We start from the raw sequence: 19,754 nt of genomic DNA on the forward strand, positions 1-19,754 counted from the left end.
CCCGGAGCCTGCGCCCCACAACGGGAGAGGCCACAACAGTGAGGGGCCCCCCTACCGCGAAAAAAAAAAAAAAAAAAAAAAAAAAGAATATATGATCCTAGTAAGTACCTTATTAATGTTTGCATAGAAGAATATATGATACAGAGTGAGGTGCTCACCTCTTTCTGGTACTCCCTACTCCAGCCATGGCTTCAGCAACAAAGCTTAGTTTATTTTTATTTTTTTTATAATGTATAAAAGGTATATTACCTTTAATTTATCAAAAGATTTATTTCTTGTTGTTTTATATTTTTTTCAGCTTTTTATTTTATATTGGAGTATAGTTGATTAACAATGTTGTGATAGCTTCAGGTGGACAGAAAAGTGATTCGGCTATGCATACACATGTATCTATTCTTTGTCAAATTCTTTTCCCATTTAGGTTATTAGAGAATATTGAGCAGCATTTCCTGTGCTCTGCAGGAGGTCCTTGTTGGTTTTCCATTTTATTTTATTTTATTTTATTTTATTTTATTTTTGTGTGTGTGTGTGTGGTATGCGGGCCTCCCTCTGCTGTGGCCTCTCCCGTTGCGGAGGACAGGCTCCAGACGCGCAAGCTCAGCGGCCATGGCTCACGGGCCCAGCCGCTCCGCGGCATGTGGGATCCTCCCGGACCGGGGCGCGAACCCGGTTCCCCTGCATCGGCAGGCGGACGCGCAACCGCTGCGCCACCAGGGAAGACCCTGGTTTTCCATTTTAAATAGAGCGGAGTGTACATGTCGATCCCAAACTCCCCAACTATCCCTCCCCACAACTCTTCCCCCTGTAACCGTAAGTTCATTCTCTGCATCAAGCAGCAGCTTAGTCTAGGTGTAGCCTGAGGACATTTACTACAGCTGCACCTCACGTGTCTCAATTTCTGCCCTGCCACTGTCGTGTGGCTGCTCTCTCTGCAGCCACCAGGCATCATATCTGGAGCTGTGAGTGAGTTATCTCCCTGAGCAGTAACCCTTGAACAATGCGGAATGGGAACCAGTAAATGAATGCTTACCTCTTCCATCTCTCAGGAGACCATTCAGAGGATCATTTCAAAGAGGCCTTTGGGGTGTGTGTGTATGGGGGGCGGTGGGACTTGGAGATGGCAGTGAATTAAGTCCTAGGAATAAGTGATCCAAGCTTCTGGGACCTCATAATGGGATATAAGTCTCCATGCCTGCCCTATAAGAGTCCCTTATTCTTGGTGCCAACATGTTTCCCACTCCACCCCGTGTATAACATGGTGCTAAGGAAAGCAGAACAGCAGAGGAATAAAACCCTTTGGATCACATATCACACAGATGGGATCTTGTTTGCCTTGGCCTAATATAACCTAAGTAGTTTGCCTCCAGTAAGAAATTAACCCAATTTGACAAATAATGTGTGGTGCATGAGAAATCAGCAGACGTGGGCTCTAATTCCACATCGATGTTTAATTAGTTCTGTGACCCTAGGAAATACACTAAACCACTTTAAGTCCCAACTATCTTATTGCAACAATGGGAGATATTACTTGATGATTTCTAGAATCTTTCTTATAAAATTAAAATTCTGATTCTCAAGGCCTTTTGACAGTTACTAACATTGTACACATTATTTGGAGCATACGATGAAAATAGATTTAAGATTATTAAACATTTTATAATCTATCTTATTTGAAACAGATCTAATAACCCCTTTATTCATGGATTTGCAAATAAAATTCAGATTTAAGATAAATTTATCATACTTAAATGTAAAAATTATCTAGCCGTTATTCACATGATGGGCAGGCTACACTTCAAAAATACTTTTTGTAATAGCATCCCTGTAATTTAATTATCACAACACTCCTGCTGTATCAATACTATTAATAATTCCCATATGAGGAACAAAGCAGTAAATTCAAATTTCCTTTCAGCTACATGGTAAATAATTGATAGATACATAGTTTTCCATTAAGAGAATTATCTTTCTAAAAACTGGGTTTCCACTAGCAACATACAAAATAAAAACAAACATTGAAGGTGAGCAATAAAAATTGTTTAACTAGATAGATAAAGACAAATATCAATATGATGGGGAAACCTCCTGGTTTTGTAGAAAGTTCCATCCTTCTTGCCTATACAGTAAATTCTTTGAGGTCACAGGTAAGTGTCTTATGTAACGGTTTGTATTCACATTCTAGACTTACACACAGTAACTGCTAAATTATTAATCACCAGATATATGAATGATTGCGCGATAAATTGGGACTGAAAATTAGAAACAAATTTATTTCCTGTAGGATTCCTTCCATAACTCCCCAGCCCAGGACAGGCCAAGATGCTTCTCTGCTCTACTAATGCCAAAATCATTATGACATTAGGGCACAGAATACTGGAATCTCTCTATGTGGCCATGTGTTGTTAGCTTGTGAACTACATGAAAGGCAGCACTAAGTTTTAATCATCTCTTTTTCCTGTGCCCTTAGCATGTGGTAGATACAAGAAATATGTGCTGACTCAGCAAATGAATGGAAGAGTTTGGAAGAGAGAGAATAATTTGGTAATTTTGGATTTATTATTACTGTGGTGTTATTTGAAGCTGGAGAGAGAGTAGTAGCATAAAAATGGAACTAGAACCTTGGAGATGCTCACAGTTGGCAGTACAATGGAGAAAGGAGGCATAAGAGAAGAATCACTGAAGATCAACGGGGAGAACATGAGAAAAACATGAGATTGGGTAAATAAAAAAGAAAGTGGCAAACCACTCTTATGGTGTTTCCATTACGATGTGTTTATTGCACACCATACAGGATTTATATTTAGCATGGATACTCAGAGTACCACCTTAAGTTGTTATTCAACTTTGGTTTGGACTTGTGTCATCAGAGCCGCAGTCTCAGAGAACTTGAAACAAGTGAGACTCTGAAAACAGTAACCTTGGGTATGGCATTTCTAATCCTTGCTGTGTGGGCTGGAGCAAATTAGCCTGAAGGTGCCTCAATTTCGTTTGCGTGGTGAAAACATCTCCATCCCCCTCACTGGGTTGCTGTAGGCAATCACTAAGAAAACATTATGATAAAGCCCTATGCAAATATGAAGTGCTATTGAAATGTACAGTAATACACTGGACATCTTTGTTTTCCATCAGACACATCCCGAGAGACATTTTCTTCCTTCCAGAACGTGTACACTCGACGAAGTGTCCATCTGGCAAGTCGGACTCCACCAAGAGTGGAAAGACAAATGATTATAAGGTAAATGGCTGAGTGTTAGTGTGTGAAGGTGGGAAAAGCCTTGTAGCCCTGCCTGAATAAGGGTTAAGAATAGGGATCAAGATGCCCCAGAACGTGCAAGGTACTTGATATCTTCCCCGGAGAGAATGAAGGCAGGGAAAATTGCTGGCTACCTGGGCCCCTTTGCCTTCCCTCCAAAAACATTACACTTGGCTAATGGAGCTGTAACTTGTTTTGATTTCCTGAGTGGTCTTGAGTTACCTTATATCTGGCTTGTTTCCCTAGATGGCTGCTTCTTAGACCTCTCCAGTAAAATCATACTTAAACCATTTTCATTAGCAACTGAGTACTACATGATTATAAAGTACCTCATGAAATGCCTTGATTAGTAGAGATCAAAGGCAGACCGTCATTAGTTTGGCTTTCTTTCCCCTCCTAATTTGCCTTTGCGTTAAGCTGCCTTAACCTGACTAAGCTCAGCTCTCCAAAGTTTGTACAATCTGGAAAAGATAACTTCTCCTGGGGCGGCGGACTTTTCTTTGGAGCACATGGCTGGCAGGTTTTCCGTGGCCCAAGTCAACAAGCCGTCTATTTTGTGGAGAGAAACAGTCCCGACTCCGAAAGTAGCACCACTGTGGTCACTTCCGCAACACCCCCTAGGGTTAAAATAGACTCAGATCAACACCATAGCCAAAGGTCATGAGCCTATGAGCCTGGCTTTCCTCATCAAATTGAGTCGTTTTAACCTCACTCAAGTGTTACATTCGATAATAAAGCTGTCCGGGGTGACATGGTGGTAAGGGGTGCTTTTCATTCAGGCAGACCCGAGTTTAAATTCCCTCTTCTTCACCTCTCTGAGCTTCAAGTTTCTCATATGTAAATTTGGGATATTAGTGCCAACTTCACAGAACTGTTGCTAAGAATAAATGAGATAATGTTTAGGGACCATCTGACCCAGTGCCTACCACATAGAAAGCACCCAATACATTTATAAATATATATATATATTTATATGAAAAATTATATATATATTAATTTATAAATATATATATATATAACTTCAGTGCACCCTTACAATTCTAGAAAGGAGAGGGGCTAATGCAGAACTATGACATGTTAACTGGAAAGTGTTTCCAATTGCTCAGCCACAGCAGCCTCCAATTTTCTTTTGGATAAATATTCCAGCGAGGAATGGAAGATGTTTCCTTGGATTAGCTATTTGGAGCCAGGCAAATCTCAAACCTTCCCTCAAGCACATAGAAGAGGATGTCAACTCTTGGTCTAAGAGCAAAAGACACAGTGGAACATGTGGCTTTCTGCATCATGAGGTTGAAGTTGAGTGATATGGAGTAGAGACAAGGTAAACTTGAGAGAGAGAGAGATTAATTATAAGGAATTGGCTCATGTGATTATGAAGGCCGAGACAGCCAATATATAGTTCAAGTCTGTTTGAAGGCCTGGAAAACCAGGAGAGCCAATGGTGTAAATTCCAGTCTGAGTCTGAGTCCAAAGGTAGGAGAAAACCTATATCCCAAGCTTGAAGATGTTCAGGCAGAGAGAGAGAATTCTTTCTTACTCAACCTTTTATTCTACTCAGGCCTTCAATGAATTGGATAAGGCCCACCCACCTTCGGGAGGGCAATCTACTTTACTCCATCTACTGATTCCAATGGTAATCTCATCCAGAAACACCCTCAAAGACACACCCAGGAATAATATTTAACAGACTGTCTGGGTACTCCATGGACTAAGTTGACACCTAAGATTAACCATCACAGTGATCCCTTAGATGGCTGAGTTATACATTGCTGACATTCATTCATATATTCATTCAGTCAGTGAATCGACAAATATTTGACGGTCTCTCATGTGCTAGCCACCATACCAAGCTGAACATTCAAAGATAAATAAATACATTGTGTCCTCACAGGTAATGTGATCTATGTGAGGATCACAAGGTCTATCTGTCACTCTGATAAACAATTATTACCTATAATATAATGTAAAAATTGTCCTCAGAAAGCACTCTATGAGCCTTAATAACTGAAACCTTTAGTGTTTTATAGGAATGTCTAAAAATATACAGGTTTTATACTTTATAAATGGAAGCCAAGCTCAAGCTGTATTTTTATAGATGAAGTCTTGAAATCCAGGGATAAAAACGGGAATTATCTTCCGTGAGCTTCGGTTCTCTCTGGTGGGAGTCTCCTCGAGGGGATGTCCCACAGGTTCAACTCTTCAATTATGTCCTACTGAATAGGTCTCTAGATACTTGCTGGGAAAGTGGAAACTGGAGGTGTAAGGCTAAGATTTTGCTTTACTTTCTCCTCAAGCATGTTTGATACAATGGGAATGAGAGGTGTCGGTAGTAGAGAAAAGTTGAGTTTTTCCTGCCAAACAGGAAAATAAAAATGCCACCTTACATACAGGGCATTAAGCCCTAAAGGAATTAAACAAATGGTTTATGGGAGTGATTTAGGAATTAAAATCTAATGAAGGTGGCGGGGGGAATAGAGGCAAAGAGTGGGGTATACAACTTAATATGTGTTTTTAAGAAAATGAACTATTATTTTTAAAGAGGAGAGCTTAGACTAATAATTTGTTCTATGTGCCCATCATCCCATTCCAGCCCTCAGCATAGTGATTTTGGAAAAAAAAAAAAAAAAAAAAAGTGAGATAATGAACAAAAACAAACCAGAATTGCCAGGTAATAGCATGTAGCAGCTAAGAATTTGGGCTCTGGGTTCACAGAGATACGAGTTGGAACCCACTTTTGTTGTTTAATAGCTGTGACACCTTGGGGAAAATAATACCCTGAAGTTTATTTTATCTGTAATGTGGGGACGATGATCCTACCTAATTCTTAGGGATGATGCAAACATACATGTGGTAATACCTGGAGGGTGACTGAACCAGAGGGAGTACTTGAGTGTTAGCCCAAATAGCTTATTTCATATAATCTTTGAAGTACTGTGAGTAGCTATTATTAGCTCCATTCTATGGATGAGGGAAATGGGGCTTGCAGATTTTAAGAATTTGCTAAATCTACACACAGATCTTAAATTCCCTCCCAGCACTGCTTTAGTTGTAGAAGATCTGGGGTTGAAACACATATTTTCCACCTTACTAATCTCAAGCTTTTGTACTATTCCATGTCACCTCCATTCTCTTGTAGAAGCTCTCTTATTCATGCTTGTTTTACTTCCTGATTTACATTCTAAGCTCTCAGAAAATAGGCCAAGGCTGGACTTTCTTTGTGTCACCCACATTGGCTAACTTAGTGGAGGGGATTCGTTCATCAGTATTTGTTTGACCGCTTTGTTCAATAAAAAAAATCTCTTGCTATTTTTTCAGGATATTGATACATGCTTTGTTAGATTTGTACCTAAGTATTTCATTTTCTTTAAAGCAATTTTTAAATAGTATTTTGTTTTTAATTTCAGCTTCACATGTTCATTTTATTATATAAAAATATGATTAATTTTAAGTATTGATCTTTACCCTAGGACCTTACTGAACTCAATTAGTTCTAGCTGAGATCTTATCACTTTCTCATTTGTTTAAGAGAATTCGTAATGGCTTGTTGAATCATTTTATGGTGGTTGCTTTAAAATCCTTGTCAGATCATTTTAACATCTGATTTATCTCAGTGTTGGTATTACTTGATTGTGTTTTCTTATTCAAGATGTGATTTTTCTGGTATGAAGGATGATTTCCTAGACATTTAGGCTATTACGTTAGGAGACTCTGAGTCTTGCTTAAAATTTTAATTTTAAGCATCAGTCACCCTGTTTAGGTTTAGCACATAGGTCCTGCCTCCTTCTGTGAGCTGTGATTCCAATGACAATCTAATTTTCAGAGACTTTCTGGTACTATTTTGGTCTGCTTAGCAAATTTCAAGTATACAGAACAGTATTGTTAACTATCGTCACCATGCTGTGCATTACATCTCCAGAAGTTATTTATCTTGCATAACTGAAATTTTGCACCCTTTGGCCAACATCTCCACATTTCTTCTTCCTCGCAGTCTCTGTCAACCATCATTCTACTCTCTATTTTTATGAGATTGACTATTTTAGGCTGTTCTTATAAATGGTATCATGTAGTATATGTCCTTCTGTATTTGGCTTATTTCACTCAGCATTATGTCCTCCAAGTTCATCTATGTTGTGACAGATGGCAGGATCTCCATATAATCCAGCAATCCCACTTCGGGATATATATTCAAAGGACCTGAAATCAGGATCTTGAAGAGATATCTGTACTCCCATGTTTACTGCAGTGCAATTCACAATAGCCGAGAAATGGAAACAAGCTCAGTGTCCATCTACAGGTCAATGGATAAAGGAAATGTGGCATATACATACTCTGGAATATTATTTAGACTTAGAAAAGTTTCCTTTTTAAATGAAACGGTTTTTAGCAGCGTTGTTTAATGTTCGCGTAAGATAATCATGTAAATTGCTAAGCACGGTGCGCAATGGTTAGTAAACATTCAGTAAGAATTAGACTTCATGCTGACACCAGTAGCGATTTTCTCTGGAACTGTTCCCAGCTTTTCCCCAAATGTGCTTCTATCAGTTTGGACAGAGGCAATCATGGAACTTGTGTCAGGGCAGAGCTCAGAAACTAATCCTGGAAAGCTGCATAGGAACATATATAATGTACATGTATTTAAGAAACCATAGTGGATGTTTGAAAGGCAGTGTAACTAAGTACATTCCAGTGTCAGATTATCTAGATCCATGTTCTAATAGCTGTTGGTTTTGTACAAATTGCTTAGTATTTCTATGCTTCAGTTTCTTCACCTGTAAATACAAATAAATGTAAACAGCCTTCTTATGAGGTTATTTTAAAAATTAACTTAGAAAATATACATAGGACGGTTTTAACAGTAAGTGTTAATTAGGTTCAGTACTTTAAACATTTCTTGCACATAGGACAAATTGAAGATGTGTTTGTGATTACTGTAATGAATACCTTCTAGAAAAGAAGTTAAGGCTTGGAAAAGTCAAGCAATTCACCCAAAACGACACAGCCAGGGAATAGAAGAACTGAGTCTTGAACTCAGTTCTATCTGATTCCAAAGCCTGTGTTCTTTTCCATTATTTTACTTTTCTCAAAGTTGAGTAATGGACAGACTTAGAAGAAACAAAAGTTCAGTTTAATATTGATGTTGATTTAAATGATTTTTATTATAATGTTGCTAAAATGTGTGCAAATCTAAACCTAGATATAACTTCTTATGCCTATAAATCATTTAAGTTATAAAATTCAAACACATTTACTAATTATATGCAGACAAAAGATGCAACCCAGTAAAATTTAATTTAGTAACATTTATTTAATGTGATGGATGTTGTTTTTCACTTGAAACTAAAAACCACTCGCAAAGGAACATGGTACTCACTGCTAAGGTTCAAGATCTTTTGCGGCCATCATGCCCATACATCGGTGTGCTGTGAGACTGGTCATTTTTTCCACCTCTCTTCTCTGTTCCAACTACTGCAAAAGCATAACATGATGTCATTTGGCCCTCACTTGGCAGAAATTCACCATTTACATAGTAATTCTGCCTCCATTTTTTTTTTTGTTTTTTTTCACTTTAGCCCACGGTAAAGTAGAACTACCGGGGTATAACAAACTCAAAACAAAAACAGTATTAAGGCCTTTGAGGGACTTTCCTGGTGGTTAAGACTCCATGCTTCCAATGCAGGGGATGCAGGTTCAATCCCTGGTTGGCGAACTAGGATCCTACATTCCGCGCGGCCAAAAACTGAGAAAAAAAAAAAAATGTCTTTGAATATGGCGACAATTATTAGTTGTGAGGTTGCCATCAGAAGGTCCAAAAATACGCTTATGTACATATTTTAGATTGCCATTGATGTGAAATTGCCAAATGAAAAATTCTCAAGGACTCTTGGAAATATGCTCAAGAATCTTCTCAGGAGCCAAAGGTCTTATTTTAGGAAATTTGGAGCTGCTCTCTGATGGTCTAACTGCTGTCTCTTCCTGTCCTGAAGGAGCTTTAATTTATACCATAAATGATTTAGAATAATGTTTGAGTCATACTAAAGTCGTGCTGGCTGGAAGGAGGTAAGATGCAACACAATTACCTTTTCAAATTTTTGTAAAATGCAAAGTGATGGAAGTCATTCTTTCTGAACATGTAGAATCAATGATGTTGGAGAGGGATGGTTTTCGTTTATGGCTTACTTTGGTGGTTGAGAAAAAGGGAGTCATGATCATGATTAACTATTATATCACTCATTTTAAGGCGACAATAATGACTATGGTTTATCTGGCATGTTATCATTTACAAAGAGCTTTGTCCAACTTGATTATCTTCCATCTTCAACCACACCCAGATGCAGACATTTCTCCAAGTAATAATCATAAATTGAGAAGCTGATATTTAAATCAGGTGCCCCAAATTTTAACTTCTCTATGTTCTGCTATTGCAAGGCACCTCCATGAAGAGTAGTGCTACATGCAGTCCGTCCTCGACACGAGTAGGATAATACACACTACACTGTTCCCAAGTTTCTCCCTATTAGACACAAGGAAGCCTGAATTTTCACCAAAGTCAAAACAAAATGTTAAGAGCATGGGGCTCTAGGCTTATACTCTGTCTTTATTACTTACTAACTCTGTGACTATGGAAAAGTTATGCAAACTCTCCAAGCTGCAGTATTGTCATCTGAAAAGTAAGGATGTCAGTGCCCTTCTCATGAGGTTATTTTAAAGGTTAACTTAGAAAATATACATGAAGAACTTGGCATAATACTTGTATGTAGCACTAATAATACAATGCTTACTCTTTGCCAGACACTCTTTTAAGAGCTTTATATATTGACTTAATTAATCTTCATATCACAACCCTATGAGTAAGATATATTTCATCCCCATTTGACAGATGGGGAAACTAAATGAGTTATCTAAGGTCACACAGCTGGTAAGCGATGATGGTGGAATTTAAACCCACACTTCTAATCCGAACCCTGTGTTCCAGAGTCTGTGCTTATGGGAAAGTTCTATACTACTTCTCCATGCTCTAAGTATTTTAACTTGAGAAAGGGATTGTCTTTATTTAATCTCCCCATCTTGCCATCCCATCTCAGCTCTTTCCTAGAATACTACATCACTCAAATCTTTTACAGTCTTTTACCCTGATTATAGTTTTAGCTCCATCGAATCCATTTTCCTCATTGCAGCCAACATGTTGTTTAATAGAACCACTCTTCCTCATTACAATCTTTCTAAGGTTAATCATCACCCTCAGTATATGGCCATGATCATAGCCCTGCTTTCCTTTCCAATCTCATCACCTTCTATCTCCTCTCAAATTTGACATTCTAGGAATCTAGACTATTTGTAGTTTCCTGAATATACAATCCAGTTTTATTGTACTTTGAAGCATTGTTTTTACCTTATTGAAATGACCATATTTTTATGAATGGCTAAATCCTTCATATCTTTTAAAACTCATTTTAAATATCCTTTATACAGGAAGCCTTTTCTGAAATACTTACTTGTACTTCTTGAAATCTAGATGTGATTATATTCACATTTCCTAAGCTAAAAAGTGTTTTAATTCTGAAAAAAAAAAAAAGGCTCCCAATGATACCTTGTAGTATCAATTACTATGCAGAATGTGACATGGGGGATTATATTCACATTTCCTAAGCTAAAAAGTGTTTTAATTCTGAAAAAAAAAAAAAAGGCTCCCAATGATACTTGTAGTATCAATTACTATGCAGAAGTGTGACATGGGGGGTTGTATATTAGTCACTTTGGACAAATACCACAAATACTAAATAGTAACTGAACCAAATATTATCACCAGATTTCGTTCTGAAACAATAGCAGTGTTGAGTGAATCGAGCTCTGGTTGTGTTTATGTATCAAGAAATCTTTGTATGGTGCAAAAAAAAAAGAAATCTTTATATAATACTTTGTGATGAGTGAAACTCAGAACATGTTTCCCAAGACCCCGCCCTCCCACCTCTTCTTTCTTCCTCCCAATCCCCACCCCTTGTTACTAGGCTCATGTTTGTCAAGAAAAATGTGGCCTCTATGAATCTAATTTGTTTACACTTGACTCATCAAAAATGTTTTGTAAGAGAGGTTTCATGTCCAAGAAGCCTCTAGAGCCTCCTCTGTGGATCTTTAAGATATTTTCTTTTCTGAGAACTGAGAGACGGTTTCTGGCCATGACATCCAAGTAAACGGGAACTTCAAATTACTTAAGCCTGTTAAGGGGATCAAAATATATGCACGAACATGCTGGCATGTGCTCTCTTGTACTTCAGTTATATATCCATGTACAAGGAAGGTCTTCAATTTCTCCCTGAAGGTAAATTTCAGGAAGTGGGTAGTTGAACAACATGACCCAAAGAATCCTTAAAATATTACATAGTTCCCTGGGCCCTACTGAAGTTACTTTGTCCTTGATGTCACTAACATTTCCATATCAGAAGGCACCCTCTCCCAGACAATAGCTAATCTGAATTAAGTATTCCTTGCAGAATGGCCTTTGGCTTACTGCCAGCTAAGGTAGAGCAGGGTCCTTCCTGCCAAGCCACCTGGCTCCTTTCTTCCTTGCTATACCAGGCAGTCAGGCCCAGTCAGTGGAAGAGCCAGCAAGCCCCAGAAAAGATAATGCAATCCATGTGTTCCAGCATAAATGTCTCTGTTTTTATTGCATGGCTGTAAGTCATTTATTCAAAGATTCCAAATTATATTTTAAAAGTTCAACAAATAGTTCATTGTACAACAGACTTGAGCACTTAATTAGAAACCACAGTACTTTGCTCATTGCATGTAGTATTATAATGGCCTTTTTCTTCCATTATCCAAATATTGTAGCTAATTTATCTTGTAAGATGTCTTGTGCAGTACACGACAAAAGTACTGTGACTATATACAAGTTAGACAATTAGGCCTCATTTGAGAAAAGGGTTTTCAAGAACACTTCCTTAATATTTCTTCCTGGCCACTTTCTCTAATCCCTAGCAAACCACAGGATGTCCTAACCTTAAAACCTACCACAACAGCAACAAAGGCCCCGTCTGGTTACTAAACACTCTTGGAGGCTTCCTTTTTGGAAACTCACTTTCAGTTTTCTGCCACTGCAAGTCACTAGAGGAAAATCATCTTATCGTTTCAAAGGCAGAGAACAGAAATTGAATCCAAGCACCTCTTTGGCTGGGTTGATACCCTGACATCCCGATGTATCATTTCTAAACGCTATTGTCCTCTTGCACCACTCAGTAACCTTTAGAGACAGAAGGAGATGGTCACATATTCTCTGCCTCTGAATATACGGATGAGAACTAGAGACACAGTTACCTAATGCCAAACAGCTGGACATGTGAATACATCCTGATGTTTCCTTTCTTTATTCCATTTTCAGCCAGCTGTTTGGCATTACACAGACAACACCTAATCTTTCTAAAAGGAGTTTCAAAAATATTATGACTCTTTAAATTGTGAAGACGGGAAAACAAAGACTTAGAAAGATATAATTGAAGTCTATGCAATCATGAAGGATTTAAATAAACTGAATATAAACTCATTCATAGATCAGAATGCTAGAAACATTCTTTGAAATTTGAGAAAGACTTTAAGCCACAAACAAAAGGACAACCGAGTTAAGAATAAACATATGGAACTTGTTACCCTAAAGGTAGGGAATGAAGATATACATACTAATTCAAAAATATTTTTATATATTCACAGATGATCGACAGAGTTATTAAACGCAACGAAAATATTTTGGATACATTGCTAACTTTTTGACACTGGTGTCATGGAGGACAATTCTGACTTTTAGCACAGGAGTAACTGTCTGTATCCTTACACTGTGTTGGTTGAAATAAAGTCTGGCAATTGTTACTTGCATGGTAGCTGCTTATCATTATTTGTTGAATGAATATTAATATGTATAGTGCTTTCAAGTACATAAACTCTTGCATTCTCTTTTTTTTATCCTTATTATAATCTTTTGATATTGAAACGGTAGAAAATTCCCCAGAGAACTGAAATGGAGGTAGGTGGAGAGAGAAGAATTATGGGAGAGTAATCACACTTTTGGGCTCTGCAGTCAGAACCGCCTAGAATCCTGGCTCTACAAATCACAGGCTTTATCATTTTAGACAAGATACTTAAACTCTCCAAACCTCAATTTCCTTTTAGGTAAAATGAAAATAATGAAAAGTCTACTTTATAGTGTTTCTGTGAGAATTAATGAGATATACCATATAAAGCATATTGTCCAGTGTCTGGCACGTAGAAAATATTCAATAAGTATTAGCTATTTTAAAGATAAGAAAATTTATTTGCAAAGCTATTACGTAGTCTATCCTCCACAACATGGCTTGTAAATTATAGTACTGAGAATCAAGCAGAATTCTTTGTATTCTGGTGTGTTTGTTCCACGTGCATGGCATATGCTATTTGGCCAAAGACGAAAGACTAGACCTAGTTGCCCAAGGAGAAAGAAGCCTGGCATTTGGTATTTGAATGAGTTCTCCCATACAATGACAAATATAAACTCTATAACTCGTTAAGTATTGTATATTTTAAGTGGACTTCTGTTAATTTTATGATAAAAATATCCAATTTATCTCTGATCGATGATAGTCAACTGTATGTTTGGATTTGTGAGCTCACTACCATCATCTTGGCAATTTTTACCATTTATTAAATAAATTCTATCTACAGTTTTAAGTAACAACAAAGATTTGCATTTATATGAGAGGTCTTCTGTTTAAAAGAGGATTAGACAAAATGATATGGAGGAAACATTGCAGAAGTATTTCTTAACATCTATTCCTCAAATGAGACCAACATTGCAGAACAAATTTAGCATGAAAATTAATTCATGTCCTTTCCAAGATGGCTTAAAAAATGAGCCAGCTAGTGTGTTTGGATAATAGAACAAAAAAAAAAAGATCAGCTCGGTGCTTTGTGACCACCTAGAGGGGTGGGATAGGGAGGGTGGGAGGGAGACGCAAGAGGGAGGGGATATGGGGATATATGTATATGTATAGCTGATTCACTTTGTTATACAGCAGAAACTAACACACCATTGTAAAGCAATTTTACTCCAATAAAGATGTTAATTTAAAAAAAAACAGAAAAAAGATCCTCTGTAATATTTTTTTCAATAAAATATAATCACCCCAAGTATTTCATCTACACCATGATTATTTGCAATTAAGCCTAGCATGTTTAGCCGCTGTAGATTTCATATTTCCCTCTCTCTAAATACAAGTAAATTATATAGTATGATTATTATGTAGTATGGGGCACCTTGATCCCAACTGCTTACTTTACCTTCACTACAACATCTCTTCCTTCACCACAACTACCACGTGGAACATTTATCTGGTGGTGCAAACAAAAGAGGATATTATAGGTGGGAATTGTGTCATTGATCCTTGCTATGTAACAATCACCCCAAAACACTTTGTCTTAAACAACAAAATTTATTGTTTCTGATAATTCTGTGAGTTGGCTGGGCAGCTCTAGTATGGGCTCACGTAGCAGCTCAGCTGGGACCAGGTGGTCGGGATGGCATTACTCACAGGTCTGGTGCTTGGATCAGTGACAGCAGGGTGACAGGCCACATGTCTTCCACTATCACACAGCCTCGGCCAGACTTATTCACATGGCGATGGTTGTAGTATTCCCAAAAGCACCAGGCAGAAAAGTCCCAATAAATAAGTGATTTTCCAGCCTTTGGTGTTGTCACATTGTTTATTGTCACATTGGCCAAGCAAGTCATAAAGGCAAGAGCGGAATAGGGGGGTGGTTACATAGACTTCCACTCTTAGTGGGAGTAGTTGCAAGCTCTCATTTCAAAGAATGTGATATTAAGAGATGGGGAGAGTTTAGGTGATGTTTCCTCCCTACCATAGACTGTCCATGACTCTATTCTATTCGAATTCTCTCCCAGAAGTTGTTCTGCACTTTACAAAGAAACTTCACAATCCTCCTTTACTTTATCCTCTCAAAAATTGTAGAAGGAAGATTAATGGAGAAGATATGCACTTAAGTTTTAACTTTTAAACGATTAGTTGTGTGACTTATGTCCAGTCACTTGATCCCTAGTCATCAGATAGTATTACAACAGCTTCTGTGCCATAGCATTGTTGAGAGAGTTAAACTGGATGATTCTGTGTAAATTATTTAGCACAAAACTCAAATGGTTAGCTTTTAAGCTTCCATTTAAAAGTACTCTCTGAGCACTTACCTCGTTCCTATGAATCAATATAGACTATTTCTTTTTTTTTAAACATCTTTATTGGAGTATAATTGCTTTACAATGGTGTGTTAGTTTCTGCTGTATAACAAAGTGAATCAGCTATACATATACATATATCCCCATATCCCCTCCCTCTTGCGCCTCCCACCCTCCCTATCCCACTCCCCTAGGTGGTCACAAAGCACCGAGCTGATCTCCCTGTGCTATGCAGCTGCTTTCCACTAGCTATCTATTTTACATTTGGTAGTGTATATATGTCAATGTTACTCTCTCACTTGGTCCCAGTTTACTCTTCCCCGGCCCGTGTCCTCGAGTCCATTCTCTACGTTTGCGAATATAGACTATTTCTAAGGATTAGGTAAGAAAATAGTATTGAGCCAAATTCTGTACCTTATTCTAGCTTTTATCCTGAGGCAAGTTACTGAACATTTTGAATCTTACATTGTTTTCCTCACCTGTAAAATCAGCATAAAAATAATTACATCTGCCTCATAGGGTTGCTGTGAAAATTACATAGAAATAATTAGAGAAATGTCTGGCACATAGAAATACAAACAAATGATAACAATTATTATAATGTCAGAGTATTGGAGTAGAGACTAGATATTTGTAGATGAAAATATTCATTAAAGATGTCCTCATGTATATTACAGCCTATTGGAAGAGTAAGACATTGAAAAAGTTCAACACATCAATAAATAAAAATTACAAATTGTGATTAGTGCCATGATAGAAAATATTATGAAAAAGGAACATAGGCAAACTTCTGATCATGTGATAGTGATAGGTCTCACTGGTGAAGAAATTTTTAAGCTAAGAATTCAAGAATCCAAAGAAGTTGAGATTCTTTACAGAAAATAAAAATTATAGTTAGAGAAGTAAAGCAACTTGTTCAAGGTTGTACAAGGCAGATATAAATAACCCCGGAAGTTTCTATGTGATAATCCAACTGCTCCAAACATTATCGGCTCTGGGAGCAAATGTTGCTGAACTCTGAGTGAGCTGGACAGCATCTCAAAATGTAAACTTCACCCCTCTGTGTGTTGCCCTCCTATTCACCTTTTCCAGCTTATGAAATCTCTAACCTGAAGACTGAAAAAACCTAGAAAATGGATTTTGACATTAAAATCTAATAATTCTGTCCTTTGCTGTGGTCCAGAATCCTGCCATGTAAAAATTCAAAATATTCCTCAAACTAAAAGGCCAGGATTGTCACAATGTACAAAGCCGTCAGGCCCAACTATATACTGTCTACTCTATCAGAGACACATTTAACATAAAAAGACACAGATATGAATAAAGAAAGTAAATGGAAATAAATATATCATGCAAGCAGGAAGCATAAGAAGGCAGGAGTGGCTATATTAATATCAGATAAAATAAATTTTAAGGCAAAGAGTTTTACCAGATTAAAATAGAGATATCACCTAACGATAATGATCCCAGTTCATCAGAGACCATAAATGTGTGTATTTAATACCAAAGCTGCAAACACAGACAGAAAGAAAGGGAGAATAGGCAATCTTACAATCATAGCTGGAGATTTTATTACCTTTTTTGCAACAACTGATGGAACTGGACAAAAAAAAAATCAGAAGACAGAGATAACATGAACAACATTGATGTGGCCCTAACTGATACTTATGCCACAAAAGAACTCAATAACTGCGTAATACACATTCTTTTGACTTGCTCGTGGTATATTCACCAAGCTCTAAAAAAATGGTGCTTCAAAAATAGTACCGTATATCTCTCTCTCTCTCTCTCTCTATATATATATATACACAATAGAATATTACTCAGCCATAAAAAGGAATGAAATAATGCCATTTGCAGCAACATGGATGGACCTAGAGATTATCATACTAAGTGAAGTAAATCAAAGACAAATATCATATGATATTATTTATATGTGGAATCTTAAAAAATGATACAAATAAACTTATTTACAAAGCAGAAGTAGACTCACAGACATAGGAAACAAACTTATGGTTAACAAAGGAGAAAGTGGGGGGAGGGATAAATTAGGAGTTTGGGATTAAAGATACACACTACTATATATAAAATAGATAAACAACAAGGACCTACTGTATACCACAGGGAACTATATTCAATATCTTATAATAACGTGTAAAAGAATCTGAAAAGGAATAGATTATATATAGGCATATGTAGAATTGAATCACTTTGCTATACACCTGAAACTAGCACAACATTGTAAGTTGACTGTACTTCAGTAAAAATATTTTTAAAAACGCTATCAAGAAAGGCTATAGTTTGAATCGCAAACTTAAAAAAAATAGCAATTAATAGCATTCTTTCTTTACACATCAAATTAAATTAGAAATTAATAATAATAACATATGCAGAAAATAATCCCAAACATTTGGGTAATATACAGCACTCTTATAAAGAATCCACTACTAAAAAAGAAATTACATATAACTCAAGTCTAATCAAGAGAAAAACATCAGACAAATCCCAGTTGACAGACATTCTATAAAATATCTAACGAATACTCCTCCAAGCCATCAAGGCCATCGAAAACAAGGAAAGTCTAAGAAACTGCTACCAAAAGAGATGATGACAATATAGTAGAAATAAGGACTAGCTTAGAAATCAGGCAGACATGGTTCAAATCTCAGTTGTGAACTTTCTAGCCATATGAACCTGAGCAATGCAGTTCCTCTCTGTAACTGTTTCCTCAACTGTAAAATGAGAATGTAAATGCATATCTTGATGACCTGTTGCCTGCTATGCCTGGGCAGCCATTGGCAGAACTTTTCCCTAACCCAGAACTTTTCCCAAAATAACCCCCACTTGCTGCCAGGAAGACTCTCTTACAGGCTGTCTCCCTTTGCTTTAAGTTGCAAGGGCTGGGGGAGACTAGAAGAGTTCTGGGTTTTTTTAAATACTGTGTATGAAACTAGGGAGGCTTGTTGAAAGCAGTGAGATATACTATAAACTTAGCAAATATCATCTCAATTTGTAAACTCACATCTTTAGGAGTTAAAAAAACTTAATTTTAAAATAAAAGGAATAAAAAATGGTAAACTGGATGTTCCTCTACTGTTTCAAAATCAAATAGAGAATTTAGTTCATAGGTGGGTTCAAGAAAAGACTCCTTCTTTGAACTATTTAAACGATTTGGCTCATATCTCCTCCTCTCCTATGCAATTTTTTGTTCTCCTATTATAGTGCTTATCTCCGTGGAAGTCCTATGGGACATCCCTCCTTGTCCCCCTCCCTCCCCGTCTCTCCTTCCTTTCTTCCCACCCTCTCTCCCTCCCTCCCTCTCCCTCACCCTCCCTCTCTTCCCTTCCCTCTCCCTCTCTCTCTCCCTCCCTCTCCCTCTCTTTCTCTCTCTCTCCCTTTCCATCTTTTTTCCTCTCTCTTCCACTGCAGCTTGAGCCTTTGAAAGGCAGACCCAGCATTTATTTCCTTGTTTTGTGTCCTGCCACTTAGCACAGATTCTGATGTATGATAGGTGTTCAATCACTGTTTCTCATTTGAATTGATCATTATAAACAAATTTCTTGCAGCTGGTATGGACCAGAGCCTTTTCCATTGGAAGTTCTTCCTGAAAAACACATGGATCATAGGGAAACGAGGACAGAGAAAGTAATCTAATCTAAAAAGTTGTGAAGCTCCATGACACACCCAGAATGCCACAGTCCAAATATGAATTCAGTCCTTGGCTTACTTTTCTTTGTTGGCTTCAGAACTGACCTTAAGTCATGGAGCAGACCGTGATACAAATAGAACAACTTTTTGTTGTTGTTCTTGTGTTTTCTTTTTGTATTCTTCAGTAAGATCCAGAAGTGCCTTTTCAATGGATCACTGAAAAAAATCATAGTAGAATATTATGGTAAAAAATTAAATATATACATATATAAATTAACAATAGTGCTTAAAAATAAAATGCCCCAGGGGCTTAGCAAACCCTTCTAAGAGCTTCAGTAAATTTCACATTCTGACATCCATACTCTTACCCTTAGATATATATAGCATAAGAGGAACATGGACATGATGGAGGTTAGACAGAAGATTTCAACATGAATGGCCTAAGAAAGAAGCAAGAAATTTAAACATTTTTAAATAGAATAAATTTTGCAAAAAATAGTTTTTTATACACATATATATGTATATATATATGATATATCCTTAACTCTTCAGTAGAAGTCATAGATATATGAGTAATAATTATAACAAAACTAACATATTGGACACACATTATCTGTCAGGCATTGTACTCAGGCTTGTGTATTA

This window comes from Physeter macrocephalus, chromosome 15 (genome assembly GCF_002837175.3).
Source record: "Physeter macrocephalus isolate SW-GA chromosome 15, ASM283717v5, whole genome shotgun sequence".
NCBI lineage: Eukaryota > Metazoa > Chordata > Mammalia > Artiodactyla > Physeteridae > Physeter > Physeter macrocephalus.